Source organism: Stenella coeruleoalba (assembly GCF_951394435.1).
Source record: "Stenella coeruleoalba genome assembly, contig: scaffold_28, whole genome shotgun sequence".
In the NCBI taxonomy this organism is placed as follows: Eukaryota; Metazoa; Chordata; class Mammalia; order Artiodactyla; family Delphinidae; genus Stenella; species Stenella coeruleoalba.
The window spans coordinates 2,014,624-2,030,458 of record NW_027645921.1 but is presented as its reverse complement, the minus strand read 5'-3'; the positions used below and the strand labels follow the sequence as shown (position 1 = coordinate 2,030,458).

At 43.6% G+C, this 15,835-nt stretch overlaps 1 long non-coding RNA gene across 15 annotated transcripts in view; it reads left to right on the top strand.

Annotated features, from left to right (window-relative positions):
- Nucleotides 1-15,835, top strand: part of LOC307181468 — a 1,676,472-nt gene that overhangs the window by 537,026 nt on the left and 1,123,611 nt on the right. The gene's annotated exons all lie outside the window — the stretch shown is intronic.

Genomic DNA, 15,835 nt, shown 5'->3' with positions numbered 1-15,835 from the left:
GCTTTGTTTTTTAGATGTTTCAGGAAAGACCATACACTTCTCCGGAGTGTCTGTTGGCAATTTACATCCCGCCCATCAGCATAACAAGGCTCCCAGTTCTCCATGGCCTGTCCTGCCTTTCTGGATTTTACACTTTTTTCAGATGGCCCTTTTGACCGGGGGGAAGTGAGACTTCATTGTAGTGCAGATTTCCTTTGCAAGTTTGCTTGGTTGGCCAAAAAGGGCGTATGCGTTTTTTCCTGAATATATTCAGGAAAAAACGCATACGCCCTTTTTGGCCAAGTGCATCATTGTGGACGTTCTGCCTCTTTTCCTATGCTTTCAATGCAATTCCAGTCTACCTCCTGAAATCGGTTTCCTGCAATTCTGCCCCGCTTTCAAGTCCTCTTGGCAGCCTTACTTCAGTCTATTTTTGGACGATAGCTGTCATTTATAACTCTGCAGGCTTGTGAATTACAGTGCCCCTGAGCTCCTTTCTTCAACTCGCTTTCTTGTGACCTGGCCGCAACACCGCAGGATGGCTTCAGGCCCTAATCTGGTTCCGGCCCGGCATGCTGAGCCTTTGATTAATTCCTCTTCCTGGTGGGAAATGAGAGTTAAATTTGCCCGTCCAGACACCTCCAGCTAGCCTCTCATTGGTTCTCGCTATTCCTGTTCATCTTCCGCAGAAATTGCAAACTGGGCCAAACAGGAGGTTAAAGGCACTGACTCTCCAAGTCGGGAGAGTGTTAGTAAAGCGTTTGGAATGTTGCACCCGAGTACCAGGGGAGGAAAACTGAGACATATTTGAACACGTCTCCCGTTCACATGGTTGATCATACTCTGGGTTCAACATGCATGTTTTAGCTGAAGGAAGAATACCTTAAACCTGGAGAGTTGAGACCCGTGTAATGGGTACCATGCAATATGACTTCAAAGGGTCTTCATTTGCTCACCGAACCTCTCCAATCCTATCACTGCTGCGTTTATGCCCCTGTACACACGCTTGATTCTCTTTTGGAGACATAGCAATCCATAGGTTTTAAGATACTTACTAGTCAGGTACATTCTTAGGCGTTTAATATGGGGTGTTGAGTCCATTTCGTTGAGCAAGGAGTAACTCTTGTCTATTCCATATTTGGCTTAAGGAACTTTATCTGTGCTCATTTCAATCTCTGGTTTTATGCAGCACCCCAACTCACCTTTCCCCTTAAGCAAGCATAAGTTGGTTTTCTAAATTTGAGACCCTGTTCTGTTTTGGAATGCAGTTCCTGTGTAGCCAAGTTTACATTCCGTGTATTAGTGATATCTTATGATGTTTCTTTTTCTGTGTGACTTATTTCAGTTAGAATCATCGTACCTGAATCCACTCATTATGCTGCTACGGGCCTGATGACATAGATTTCATTGCTGAGTGATACTGCATTGTACGTAAGTACCACAAGTTCTTTATCCATTTTTCACTTTCTGCGATGTTGAACTTGTACTGTAAACGAGGTTCTTGTAAACAGAGGCGTCCCAAACTTTGGGGTGGCTGTGTCTTTTTGATTTTAATTTCCCTAAGCTATAGGACCATAAGTGGCATTGCCCTAGGCTCTGTTGCTTTGTTTTTTAGATGTTTCAGGAAACACCATACACTTCTCCCAAGTGTCTGTTGGCAATTTACATCCCGCCTATCAGCATAACAAGGCTCCCAGTTCTCCATGGCCTGTCCTGCCTTTCTGGATTTTACACTTTTTTCAGATGGCCCTTTTGATCGGGGGGAAGTGAGACTTCATTGTAGTGCAGATTTCCTTTGCAAGCTTGCTTGGTTGGCCAAAAAGGGCGTATGCGTTTTTTCCTGAATATATTCAGGAAAACACGCATACGCCCTTTTTGGCCAACTGCATCATTGTGGACGTTCTGCCTCTTTTCCTATGCTTTCAATGCAATTCCAGTCTACCTCCTGAAATCGGTTTCCTGCAATTCTGCCCCGCTTTCAAGTCCTCTTGGCAGCCTTACTTCAGTCTATTTTTGACGATAGCTGTCATTTATAACTCTGCAGGTTTGTGAATTACAGTGCCCCTGAGCTCCTTTCTTCAACTCGCTTTCTTGTGAGCTGGCCGCAACACCGCAGGATGTCTTCAGGCCCTAATCTGGTTCTGGCATGGCACGCTGAGCCTTTGGTTAATTCCTCTTCCTGGTGGGAAATGAGAGTTAAATTTGCCCATCCAGACACCTTCAGCTAGTCTCTCATTGGTTCTCGCTATTCCTGTTCATCTTCCACAGAAATTGCAAACTGGGCCAAACAGGAGGTTAAAGGGACTGACTCTCCAAGTGGGGAGAGTGTTAGTAAAGCGTCTGGAATGTTGCACCCGAGTACCAGGGTACGAAAACTGAGACATATTTGAACACGTCTCCCGATCACATGGTTGATCATACTCTAGGTTCCACATGCAAGTTTTAGCTGAAGGAAGAATACCTTAAACCTGGGTAGTTAAAACCCGTGGAATGGGTACCATGTAATATGACTTCAAAGGGTCTTCTTTTGCTCACCGAACCTCTCCAATCCTTTCACTGCTGTGTTTATGCCCCTGTACACATGCTTCATTCTCTTTCGGAGACATAGCAATCCATAGGTTTTAAGATACTTACTAGTCAGGTACATTCTTAGGCGTTTAATATGCGGTGTCGAGTCCATTTCGTTGAGCAACGAGTAGCTCTTGTCTATTCCATATTTGGCTTAAGGAACTTTATCTGTGCTCATTTCGATCTCTGGTTTTATGCAGCACCCCAACTCACCTTTCCCCTTAAGCAAGCATAAGTTGGTTTTCTAAATTTGAGACCCTGTTCTGTTCTGTAATTCAGTTCCTGTGTAGCCAAGTTTACATTCCGTGTATTACTGATATCTTATGATGTTTCTTTTTCTGTGTGACTTATTTCAGTTAGAATCATCATACCTGAATCCACTCATTGTGCTGCTAAGGGCCTGATGACATAGATTTCATTGCTGAGTGATATTGCTTTGTAAGTAAATACCACAACTTCTTTATCCATTTTTCACTTTCTGCGATGTTGAACTTGTATGGTAAACGAGGTTCTTGTAAACAGAGGCGTCCCAAATTTTGGGGTGGCTGTGTCTTTTTGATTTTAATTTCCCTAAGCTATAGGACCATAAGTGGAAGTGCCCTAGACTCTGTTGCTTTGTTTTTTCGATGTTTCAGGAAACACCATACACTTCTCCTGAGTGTCTGTTGGCAATTTACATCCCGCCCATCAGCATAACAAGGCTCCCAGTTCTCCATGGCCTGTCCTGCCTTTCTGGATTTTACACTTTTTTCAGATGGCCCTTTTGACCGGGGGGAAGTGAGACTTCATTGTAGTGCAGATTTCCTTTGCAAGTTTGCTTGGTAGGCCAAAAAGGGCGTATGCGTTTTTTCCTGAATATATTCAGAAAAAAACGCATACGCCCTTTTTGGCCAAGTGCATCATTGTGGACGTTCTGCCTCTTTTCCTATGCTTTCAATGCAATTCCAGTCTACCTCCTGAAATCGGTTTCCTGCAATTCTGCCCCGCTTTCAAGTCCTCTTGGCAGCCTTACTTCAGTCTATTTTTGGACGATAGCTGTCATTTATAACTCTGCAGGTTTGTGAATTACAGTGCCCCTGAGCTCCTTTCTTCAACTCGCTTTCTTGTGAGCTGGCCGCAACACCGCAGCATGGCTTCAGGCCCTAATCTGGTTCCGGCACGGCACGCTGAGCCTTTGGTTAATTCCTCTTCCTGGTGGGATGTGAGTGTTAAATTTGCCCGTCAGGACACCTCCAGCTAGTCTCTCTTTGGTTCTCGCTATTCCTGTTCATCTTCCGCAGAAATTGCAAACTGGGCCAAACAGGAGATTTAAGGGATTGACTCTGAAGTCGGGAGAGTGTTAGTAAAGCGTCTGGAATGTTGCACCCGAGTACCAGGGTACAAAAACTGAGACATATTTGAACACGTCTCCCGTTCACACAGTTGATCATACTCTGGGTTCCACATGCATGTTTTAGCTGAAGGAAGAATACCTGAAACCTGCAGAGTTGAGACATGTGGAATGGGTACCATGCAATATGACTTCAAAGGGTCTTCATTTGCTCACCGAACCTCTCCAATCCTATCACTCCTGCGTTTATGCCCCTGTACACACGCTTGATTCCCTTTTGGAGACATAGCAATCCATAGGTTTTAAGATACTTACTAGTCAGGTACATTCTTAGGCGTTTAATATGGGGTGTTGAGTCCATTTCGTTGAGCAAGGAGTAGCTCTTGTCTATTCCATATTTGGCTTAAGGAACTTTATCTGTGCTCATTTCGATCTCTGGTTTTATGCAGCACCCCAACTCACCTTTCCCCTTAAGCAAGCATAAGTTGGTTTTCTAAATTTGAGACCCTGTTCTGTTCTGTAATTCAGTTCCTGTGTAGCCAAGTTTACATTCCGTGTATTACTGATATCTTATGATGTTTCTTTTTCTGTGTGACTTATTTCAGTTAGAATCATCATACCTGAATCCACTCATTGTGCTGCTAAGGGCCTGATGACATAGATTTCATTGCTGAGTGATATTTCTTTGTAAGTAAATACCACAACTTCTTTATCCATTTTTCACATTCTGCGATGTTGAACTTGTACTGTAAACGAGGTTCTTGTAAACAGAGGCGTCCCAAACTTTGGGGTGGCTGTGTCTTTTTGATTTTAATTTCCGTAAGCTATACGACCATAAGTGGAAGAGCCCTAGGCTCTGTTGCTTTGTTTTTTAGATGTTTCAGGAAACACCATACACTTCTCCGGAGTGTCTGTTGGCAATTTACATCCCGCCCATCAGCATAACAAGGCTCCCAGTTCTCCATGGCCTGTCCTGCCTTTCTGGATTTTACACTTTTTTCAGATGGCCCTTTTGACCGGGGGGAAGTGAGACTTCATTGTAGTGCAGATTTCCTTTGCAAGCTTGCTTGGTTGGCCAAAAAGGGCGTATGCGTTTTTTCCTGAATATATTCAGGAAAAAACGCATACGCCCTTTTTGGCCAAGTGCATCATTGTGGACGTTCTGCCTCTTTTCCTATGCTTTCAATGCAATTCCAGTCTACCTCCTGAAATCGGTTTCCTGCAATTCTGCCCCGCTTTCAAGTCCTCTTGGCAGCCTTACTTCAGTCTATTTTTGGACGATAGCTGTCATTTATAACTCTGCAGGTTTGTGAATTACAGTGCCCCTGAGCTCCTTTCCTCAACTCGCTTTCTTTTGAGCTGGCCGCAAAACCGCAGGATGGCTTCAGGCCCTAATCTGGTTCCGGCACGGCACGCTGAGCCTTTGGTTATTTCCTCTTCCTGGTGGGAAATGAGAGTTAAATTTGCCTGTCCAGACACCTCCATCTAGTCTCTCATTGGTTCTCGCTATTCCTGTTCATCTTCCGCAGAAATTGCAAACTGGGCCAAACAGGAGGTTAAAGGCGCTGGCTCTCCAAGTGGGGAGAGTGTTAGTAAAGCGTCTGGAATGTTGCACCCGAGTACCAGGGGACGAAAACTGAGACATATTTGAACACGTCTCCCGATCACATGGTTGATCATACTCTGGGTTCCACATGCATGTTTTAGCTGAAGGAAGAATACCTAAAACCTGGGTAGTTGAAACCCGTGGAATGGGTACCATGCAATATGACTTCAAAGGGTCTTCATTTGCTCACCGAACATCTCCAAACCTATCACTGCTGCGTTTATGCCCCTGTACACATGCTTGATTCTCTTTCGGAGACATTGCAATCCATAGGTTTTAAGATACTTACTAGTCAGGTACATTCTTAGGCGTTTAATATGCGGTGTTGAGTCCATTTCGTTGAGCAAGGAGTAGCTCTTGTCTATTCCATATTTGGCTTAAGGAACTTTATCTGTGCTCATTTCAATCTCTGGTTTTATGCAGCACCGCAACTCACCTTTCCCCTTAAGCAAGCATAAGTTGGTTTTCTAAATTTGAGACCCTGTTCTGTTCTGTAATTCAGTTCCTGTGTAGCCAAGTTTACATTCCGTGTATTACTGATATCTTATGATGTTTCTTTTTCTGTGTGACTTATTTCAGTTAGAATCATCATACCTGAATCCACTCATTGTGCTGCTAAGGGCCTGATGACACAGATTTCATTGCTGAGTGATATTGCTTTGTAAGTAAATACCACAACCTCTTTATCCATTTTTCGCTTTCTGCGATGTTGAACTTGTACTGTAAACGAGGTTCTTGTAAACAGAGGCGTCCCAAACTTTGGGGTGTCTGTGTCTTTTTTATTTTAATTTCCCTAAGCTATAGGACCATAAGTGGCATTGCCCTAGGCTCTGTTGCTTTGTTTTTTAGATGTTTCAGGAAACACCATACACTTCTCCCGAGTGTCTGTTGGCAATTTACATCCCGCCCATCAGCATAACAAGGCTCCCAGTTCTCCATGGCCTGTCCTGCCTTTCTGGATTTTACACTTTTTTCAGATGGCCCTTTTGACCGGGGGGAAGTGAGACTTCTTTGTAGTGCAGATTTCCTTTGCAAGCTTGCTTGGTTGGCCAAAAAGGGCGTATGCGTTTTTTCCTGAATATATTCAGGAAAACACGCATACGCCCTTTTTGGCCAAGTGCATCATTGTGGACGTTCTGCCTCTTTTCCTATGCTTTCAATGCAATTCCAGTCTACCTCCTGAAATCGGTTTCCTGCAATTCTGCCCCGCTTTCAAGTCCTCTTGGCAGCCTTACTTCAGTATATTTTTGGACGATAGCTGTCATTTATAACTCTGCAGGTTTGTGAATTACAGTGCCCCTGAGCTCCTTTCTTCAACTCGCTTTCTTGTGAGCTGGCCGCAACACCGCAGGATGGCTTCAGGCCCTAATCTGGTTCTGGCACGGCACGCTGAGCCTTTGGTTAATTCCTCTTCCTGGTGGGAAATGAGAGTTAAATTTGCCCGTTCAGACACCTCCAGCTAGTCTCTCATTGGTTCTCGCTATTCCTGTTCATCTTCCGCAGAAATTGCAAACTGGGCCAAACAGGAGGTTAAAGGGACTGACTCTCCAAGTGGGGAGAGTGTTAGTAAAGCGTCTGGAATGTTGCACCCGAGTACCAGGGTACGAAAACTGAGACATATTTGAACACGTCTCCCGATCACATGGTTGATCATACTCTAGGTTCCACATGCATGTTTTAGCTGAAGGAAGAATACCTTAAACCTGGGTAGTTGAAACCCGTGGAATGGGTACCATGCAATATGACTTCAAAGGGTCTTCATTTGCTCACCGAACATCTCCAAACCTATCACTGCTGCGTTTATGCCCCTGTACACATGCTTGATTCTCTTTCGGAGACATTGCAATCCATAGGTTTTAAGATACTTACTAGTCAGGTACATTCTTAGGCGTTTAATATGCGGTGTTGAGTCCATTTCGTTGAGCAAGGAGTAGCTCTTGTCTATTCCATATTTGGCTTAAGGAACTTTATCTGTGCTCATTTCAATCTCTGGTTTTATGCAGCACCGCAACTCACCTTTACCCTTAAGCAAGCATAAGTTGGTTTTCTAAATTTGAGACCCTGTTCTGTTCTGTAATTCAGTTCCTGTGTAGCCAAGTTTACATTCCGTGTATTACTGATATCTTATGATGTTTCTTTTTCTGTGTGACTTATTTCAGTTAGAATCATCATACCTGAATCCACTCATTGTGCTGCTAAGGGCCTGATGACACAGATTTTATTGCTGAGTGATATTGCTTTGTAAGTAAATACCACAACTTCTTTATCCATTTTTCACTTTCTGCGATGTTGAACTTGTACTGTAAACGAGGTTCTTGTAAACAGAGGTGTCCCAAACTTTGGGGTGTCTGTGTCTTTTTTATTTTAATTTCCCTAAGCTATAGGACCATAAGTGGCATTGCCCTAGGCTCTGTTGCTTTGTTTTTTAGATGTTTCAGGAAACACCATACACTTCTCCCGAGTGTCTGTTGGCAATTTACATCCCACCCATCAGCATAACAAGGCTCCCAGTTCTCCATGGCCTGTCCTGCCTTTCTGGATTTTACACTTTTTTCAGATGGCCCTTTTGACCGGGGGGAAGTGAGACTTCATTGTAGTGCAGATTTCCTTTGCAAGCTTGCTTGGTTGGCCAAAAAGGGCGTATGCGTTTTTTCCTGAATATATTCAGGAAAAAACGCATACGCCCTTTTTGGCCAAGTGCATCATTGTGGACGTTCTGCCTCTTTTCCTATGCTTTCAATGCAATTCCAGTCTACCTCCTGAAATCGGTTTCCTGCAATTCTGCCCCGCTTTCAAGTCCTCTTGGCAGCCTTACTTCAGTCTATTTTTGGACGATAGCTGTCATTTATAACTCTGCAGGTTTGTGAATTACAGTGCCCCTGAGCTCCTTTCTTCAACTCGCTTTCTTTTGAGCTGGCCGCAACACCGCAGGATGGCTTCAGGCCCTAATCTGGTTCCAGCACGGCACGCTTAGCCTTTGGTTAATTCCTCTTCCTGGTGGGAAATGAGAGTTAAATTTGCCCGTCCAGACACCTCCAGCTAGTCTCTCATTGGTTCTCACTATTCCTGTTAATCTTCCGCAGAAATTGCAAACTGGGCCAAACAGGAGGTTAAAGGGACTGACTCTCCAAGTCGGGAGAGTGTTAGCAAAGCGTCTGGAATGTTGCACCCGAGTACCAGGGTACGAAAACTGAGACATATTTGAACACGTCTCCCGATCACATGGTTGATCATACTCTGTGTTCCACATGCATGTTTTAGCTGAAGGAAGAATACCTAAAACCTGGGTAGTTGAAACCCGTGGAATGGGTACCATGCAATATGACTTCAAAGGGTCTTCATTTGCTCACCGAACCTCTCCAATCCTATCACTGCTGCGTTTATGCCCCTGTACACATGCTTGATTCTCTTTCGGAGACATAGCAATCCATAGGTTTTAAGATACTTACTAGTCAGGTACATTCTTAGGCGTTTAATATGCGGTGTTGAGTCCATTTCGTTGAGCAAGGAGTAGCTCTTGTGTATTCCATATTTGGCTTAAGGAACTTTATCTGTGCTCATTTCAATCTCTGGTTTTATGCAGCACCCCAACTCACCTTTCCCCTTAAGCAAGCATAAGTTGGTTTTCTAAATTTGAGACCCTGTTCTGTTCTGTAATTCAGTTCCTGTGTAGCCAAGTTTACATTCCGTGTATTACTGATATCTTATGATGTTTCTTTTTCTGTGTGACTTATTTCAGTTAGAATCATCATACCTGAATCCACTCATTGTGCTGCTAAGGACCTGATGACACAGATTTCATTGCTGAGTGATATTGCTTTGTAAGTAAATACCACAACTTCTTTATCCATTTTTCACTTTCTGCGATGTTGAACTTGTACTGTAAACGAGGTTCTTGTAAACAGAGCCGTTCCAAACTTTGGGGTGGCTGTGTCTTTTGGATTTTAATTTCCCTAAGCTATAGGACCATAAGTGGAAGTGCCCTAGGTTCTGTTGCTTTGTTTTTTAGATGTTTCAGGAAACACCATACACTTCTCCCGAGTGTCTGTTGGCAATTTACATCCCGCCCATCAGCATAACAAGGCTCCCAGTTCTCCATGGCCTGTCCTGCCTTTCTGGATTTTACACTTTTTTCAGATGGCCCTTTTGACCGGGGGGAAGTGAGACTTCATTGTAGTGCAGATTTCCTTTGCAAGCTTGCTTGGTTGGCCAAAAAGGGCGTATGCGTTTTTTCCTGAATATATTCAGGAAAACACGCATACGCCCTTTTTGGCCAAGTGCATCATTGTGGACGTTCTGCCTCTTTTCCTATGCTTTCAATGCAATTCCAGTCTACCTCCTGAAATCGGTTTCCTGCAATTCTGCCCCGCTTTCAAGTCCTCTTGGCAGCCTTACTTCAGTATATTTTTGGACGATAGCTGTCATTTATAACTCTGCAGGTTTGTGAATTACAGTGCCCCTGAGCTCCTTTCTTCAACTCGCTTTCTTGTGAGCTGGCCGCAACACCGCATGATGGCTTCAGGCCCTTATCTGGTTCCGACACGGCACGCTGAGCCTTTGGTTTATTCCTCTTCCTGGTGGGAAATGAGAGTTAAATTTGCCTGTCCAGACACCTCCAGCTAGTCTCTCATTGGTTCTCACTATTCCTGTTTATCTTCCGCAGAAATTGCAAACTGGGCCAAACAGGAGGTTAAAGGGACTGACTCTCCAAGTCGGGAGAGTGTTAGTAAAGCGTCTGGAATGTTGCACCCGAGTACCAGGGTACGAAAACTGAGACATATTTGAACACGTCTCCCGATCACATGGTTGATCATACTCTAGGTTCCACATGCATGTTTTAGCTGAAGGAAGAATACCTTAAACCTGGGTAGTTGAAACCCGTGGAATGGGTACCATGCAATATGACTTCAAAGGGTCTTCATTTGCTCACCAAACCTCTCCAATCCTATCACTGCTGCGTTTATGCCCCTGTACACATGCTTGATTCTCTTTCAGAGACATAGCAATCCATAGGTTTTAAGATACTTACAAGTCAGGTACATTCTTAGGCGTTTAATATGGGGTGTTGAGTCCATTTCGTTGAGCAAGGAGTAGCTCTTGTCTATTCCATATTTGGCTTAAGGAACTTTATCTGTGCTCATTTCAATCTCTGGTTTTATGCAGCACCCCAACTCACCTTTACCCTTAAGCAAGCATAAGTTGGTTTTCTAAATTTGAGACCCTGTTCTGTTCTGTAATTCAATTCCTGTGTAGCCAAGTTTACATTCCGTGTATTAGTGATATCTTATGATGTTTCTTTTTCTGTGTGACTTATTTCAGTTAGAAACATCGTACCTGAATCCACTCATTAAGCTGCTACGGGCCTGATGACAAAGATTTCATTGCTGAGTGATACTGCATTGTACGTAAGTACCACAACTTCTTTATCCATTTTTCACTTTCTGCGATATTGAACTTTTACAGTAAACGAGGTTCTTGTAAACAGAGGAGTCCCAAACTTTTGGGTGGCTGTGTCTTTTTGATTTTAATTTCCCTAAGCTATAGGACCATAAGTGGAAGTGCCCTAGGCTCTGTTGCTTTGTTTTTTAGATGTTTCAGGAAACACCATACACTTCTCAGGAGTGTCTGTTGACAATTTACATCCCGCCCATCAGAATAACAAAGCTCCCAGTTCTCCATGGCCTGTCCTGCCTTTCTGGATTTTACACCTTTTTCAGATGGCCCTTTTGACCGGGGGGAAGTGAGACTTCTTTGTAGTGCAGATTTCCTTTGCAAGCTTGCTTGGTTGGCCAAAAAGGGCGTATGCGTTTTTTCCTGAATATATTCAGGAAAAAACGCATACGCCCTTTTTGGCCAAGTGCATCATTGTGGACGTTCTGCCTCTTTTCCTATGCTTTCAATGCAATTCCAGTCTACCTCCTGAAATCGGTTTCCTGCAATTCTGCCCTGCTTTCAAGTCCTCTTGGCAGCCTTACTTCAGTATATTTTTGGACGATAGCTGTCATTTATAACTCTGCAGGTTTGTGAATTACAGTGCCCCTGAGCTCCTTTCTTCAACTCGCTTTCTTGTGAGCTGGCCGCAACACCGCATGATGGCTTCAGGCCCTTATCTGGTTCCGACACGGCATGCTGAGCCTTTGGTTTATTCCTCTTCCTGGTGGGAAATGAGAGTTAAATTTGCCTGTCCAGACACCTCCAGCTAGTCTCTCATTGGTTCTCACTATTCCTGTTTATCTTCCGCAGAAATTGCAAACTGGGCCAAACAGGAGGTTAAAGGGACTGACTCTCCAAGTCGGGAGAGTGTTAGTAAAGCGTCTGGAATGTTGCACCCGAGTACCAGGGTACGAAAACTGAGACATATTTGAACACGTCTCCCGATCACATGGTTGATCATACTCTAGGTTCCACATGCATGTTTTAGCTGAAGGAAGAATACCTTAAACCTGGGTAGTTGAAACCCGTGGAATGGGTACCATGCAATATGACTTCAAAGGGTCTTCATTTGCTCACCAAACCTCTCCAATCCTATCACTGCTGCGTTTATGCCCCTGTACACATGCTTGATTCTCTTTCAGAGACATAGCAATCCATAGGTTTTAAGATACTTACAAGTCAGGTACATTCTTAGGCGTTTAATATGGGGTGTTGAGTCCATTTCGTTGAGCAAGGAGTAGCTCTTGTCTATTCCATATTTGGCTTAAGGAACTTTATCTGTGCTCATTTCAATCTCTGGTTTTATGCAGCACCCCAACTCACCTTTACCCTTAAGCAAGCATAAGTTGGTTTTCTAAATTTGAGACCCTGTTCTGTTCTGTAATTCAATTCCTGTGTAGCCAAGTTTACATTCCGTGTATTAGTGATATCTTATGATGTTTCTTTTTCTGTGTGACTTATTTCAGTTAGAAACATCGTACCTGAATCCACTCATTAAGCTGCTACGGGCCTGATGACAAAGATTTCATTGCTGAGTGATACTGCATTGTACGTAAGTACCACAACTTCTTTATCCATTTTTCACTTTCTGCGATATTGAACTTTTACAGTAAACGAGGTTCTTGTAAACAGAGGAGTCCCAAACTTTTGGGTGGCTGTGTCTTTTTGATTTTAATTTCCCTAAGCTATAGGACCATAAGTGGAAGTGCCCTAGGCTCTGTTGCTTTGTTTTTTAGATGTTTCAGGAAACACCATACACTTCTCAGGAGTGTCTGTTGACAATTTACATCCCGCCCATCAGAATAACAAAGCTCCCAGTTCTCCATGGCCTGTCCTGCCTTTCTGGATTTTACACCTTTTTCAGATGGCCCTTTTGACCGGGGGGAAGTGAGACTTCTTTGTAGTGCAGATTTCCTTTGCAAGCTTGCTTGGTTGGCCAAAAAGGGCGTATGCGTTTTTTCCTGAATATATTCAGGAAAAAACGCATACGCCCTTTTTGGCCAAGTGCATCATTGTGGACGTTCTGCCTCTTTTCCTATGCTTTCAATGCAATTCCAGTCTACCTCCTGAAATCGGTTTCCTGCAATTCTGCCCTGCTTTCAAGTCCTCTTGGCAGCCTTACTTCAGTCTATTTTTGGACGATAGCTGTCATTTATAACTCTGCAGGTTTGTGAATTACAGTGCCCCTGAGCTCCTTTCTTCAACTCGCTTTCTTTTGAGCTGGCCGCAACACCGCAGGATGGCTTCAGGCCCTAATCTGGTTATGGCACGGCACGCTGAGCCTTTGGTTAATTCATCTTCCTGGTGGGAAATGAGAGTTAAATTTGCCCGTCCAGACACCTCCAGCTAGTCCCTCATTGGTTCTCGCTATTCCTGTTCATCTTCCGCAGAAATTGCAAACTGGGCCAAACAGGAGGTTAAAGGGACTGACTCTCCAAGTCGGGAGAGTGTTAGTAAAGCGTCTGGAATGTTGCACCCGAGTACCAGGGTATGAAAACTGAGACATATTTGAACACGTCTCCCGATCACATGGTTGATCATACTCTAGGTTCCACATGCATGTTTTAGCTGAAGGAAGAATACCTTAAACCTGGGTATTTGAAACCCGTGGAATGGGTACCATGTAATATGACTTCAAAGGGTCTTCTTTTGCTCACCGAACCTCTCCAATCCTTTCACTGCTGTGTTTATGCCCCTGTACACACGCTTGATTCTCTTTTGGAGACATAGCAATCCATAGGTTTTAAGATACTTACTAGTCACGTACATTCTTAGGCGTTTAATATGGGGTGTTGAGTCCATTTCGCTGAGCAAGGAGTAGCTCTTGTCTATTCCATATTTGGCTTAAGGAAATTTATCTGTGCTCATTTCAATCTTTGGTTTTATGCAGCACCCCAACTCACCTTTCCCCTTAAGCAAGCATAAGTTGGTTTTCTAAATTTGAGACCCTGTTCTGTTTTGGAATTCAGTTCCTGTGTAGCCAAGTTTACATTCCGTGTATTAGTGATATTTTATGATGTTTCTTTTTCTGTGTGACTTATTTCAGTTAGAATCATCGTACCTGAATCCACTCATTATGCTGCTACGGGCCTGATGACATAGATTTCATTGCTGATTGATACTGCATTGTACGTAAGTACCACAAGTTCTTTATCCATTTTTCACTTTCTGTGATATTGAACTTGCACGGTAAACGAGGTTCTTGTAAACAGAGGCGTCCCAAACTTTGGGGTGGCTGTGTCTTTTTGATTTTAATTTCCCTAAGCTATAGGACCATAAGTGGAAGTGCCCTAGACTCTGTTGTTTTGTTTTTTCGATGTTTCAGGAAACACCATACACTTCTCCCGAGTTTCTGTTGGCAATTTACATCCCGCCCATCAGCATAACAAGGCTCCCAGTTCTCCATGGCCTGTCCTGCCTTTCTGGATTTTACACTTTTTTCAGATGGCCCTTTTGACCGGGGAGAAGTGAGACTTCTTTGTAGTGCAGATTTCCTTTGCAAGTTTGCTTGGTTGGCCAAAAAGGGCGTATGCGTTTTTTCCTGAACATATTCAGGAAAAAACGCATACGCCCTTTTTGGCCAAGTGCATCATTGTGGACGTTCTGCCTCTTTTCCTATGCTTTCAATGCAATTCCAGTCTACCTCCTGAAATCGGTTTCCTGCAATTCTGCCCCGCTTTCAAGTCCTCTTGGCAGCCTTACTTCAGTCTATTTTTGGACGATAGCTGTCATTTATAACTCTGCAGGTTTGTGAATTACAGTGCCCCTGAGCTCCTTTCTTCAACTCGCTTTCTTGTGAGCTGGCCGAAACACCGCAGGATGTCTTCAGGCCCTAATCTGGTTCTGGCACGGCACGCTGAGCCTTTGGTTAATTCTTCTTCCTGGTGGGAAATGAGAGTTAAATTTGCCCATCCAGACACCTTCAGCTAGTCTCTCATTGGTTCTCGCTATTCCTGTTCATCTTCCACAGAAATTGCAAACTGGGCCAAACAGGAGGTTAAAGGGACTGACTCTCCAAGTGGGGAGAGTGTTAGTAAAGCGTCTGGAATGTTGCACCCGAGTACCAGGGTACGAAAACTGAGACATATTTGAACACGTCTCCCGATCACATGGTTGATCATACTCTAGGTTCCACATGCAAGTTTTAGCTGAAGGAAGAATACCTTAAACCTGGGTAGTTAAAACCCATGGAATGGGTACCATGTAATATGACTTCAAAGGGTCTTCTTTTGCTCACCGAACCTCTCCAATCCTTTCACTGCTGTGTTTATGCCCCTGTACACATGCTTCATTCTCTTTCGGAGACATAGCAATCCATAGGTTTTAAGATACTTACTAGTCAGGTACATTCTTAGGCGTTTAATATGCGGTGTCGAGTCCATTTCGTTGAGCAAGCAGTAGCTCTTGTCTATTCCATATTTGGCTTAAGGAACTTTATCTGTGCTCATTTCGATCTCTGGTTTTATGCAGCACCCCAACTCACCTTTCCCCTTAAGCAAGCATAAGTTGGTTTTCTAAATTTGAGACCCTGTTCTGTTCTGTCATTCAGTTCCTGTGTAGCCAAGTTTACATTCCGTGTATTAGTGATATCTTATGATGTTTCTTTTTCTGTGTGACTTATTTCAGTTAGAAACATCGTACCTGAATCCACTCATTAAGCTGCTACGGGCCTGATGCCAAAGATTTCATTGCTGAGTGATACTGCATTGTACGTAAGTACCACAACTTCTTTATCCATTTTTCACTTTCTGCGATGTTGAACTTGTATGGTAAACGAGGTTCTTGTAAACAGAGGCGTCCCAAATTTTGGGGTGGCTGTGTCTTTTTGATTTTAATTTCCCTAAGCTATAGGACCATAAGTGGAAGTGCCCTAGACTCTGTTGCTTTGTTTTTTCGATGTTTCAGGAAACACCATACAC